At 46.2% G+C, this 573-nt stretch overlaps 1 protein-coding gene across 1 annotated transcript in view; it reads left to right on the forward strand.

Annotated features, from left to right (window-relative positions):
- Window positions 1-422: 422 nt before the first annotated feature.
- LOC143026270 (uncharacterized) overlaps window positions 423-573 on the forward strand; it is an 8,895-nt gene continuing 8,744 nt past the window's right edge. Inside the window, exon 1 of the mRNA XM_076186373.1 lies at window positions 423-506. The gene's annotated coding sequence lies outside the window, so the exon portion shown is untranslated. The remainder of the gene's footprint in view (window positions 507-573) is intronic.

The following is a 573-nucleotide window of genomic DNA, read 5'->3' on the forward strand; positions in this document are numbered from 1 at the left end:
TTTATTTGTTTGTTTTGCTCTCACCAGACATATTTCCCTCAGCTCTAGGGTCACAGTCTACTTCCCAGATGATTCGTATGGTGGTGGTGACGGGTAAAGGGGAGGTGGTGGGTAGAGCGTGTATGAGGGCGAAAGGTCGGCCTCTTTCCTTGCCAGATTTTTTTTTTATTCTGTCTAACACCAAACGATTGTATTTAGCTGCGTGGTCCCGTCCCTCTAGAGCAGCGAAGGAGTTTAAGTTAACCCATCTGGATAAACCCCTTCCGTAACTCAGAGTTCTGACTGACCAACGCCGGGTGATTTCATTTGACTACGTAATTATGTGGGCGGTGTTGGGATGTGAGTCATAGTTAATGTGGTGAATGACGTTCAAGCAATTTCTTTCGATTGTATATTTAGTTTTTTTTTTTTTTTTTTATTCTGGAGCACCTGTGCTGGTCTATAAATTGGCAAGTATGTTTGGACAGAGCCACAGCCATCCGTGACTTCGGATCGACTCCGCACAGGTAAATCAACGCGTGGCGTTGTCGTTACGGGGCACTGCTCCCGTCTCACCCTGCCCAAACCCTGAAA

This window comes from Oratosquilla oratoria, chromosome 6 (genome assembly GCF_046742065.1).
Source record: "Oratosquilla oratoria isolate Oo_2021 chromosome 6, ASM4674206v1, whole genome shotgun sequence".
Taxonomy (NCBI): domain Eukaryota; kingdom Metazoa; phylum Arthropoda; class Malacostraca; order Stomatopoda; family Squillidae; genus Oratosquilla; species Oratosquilla oratoria.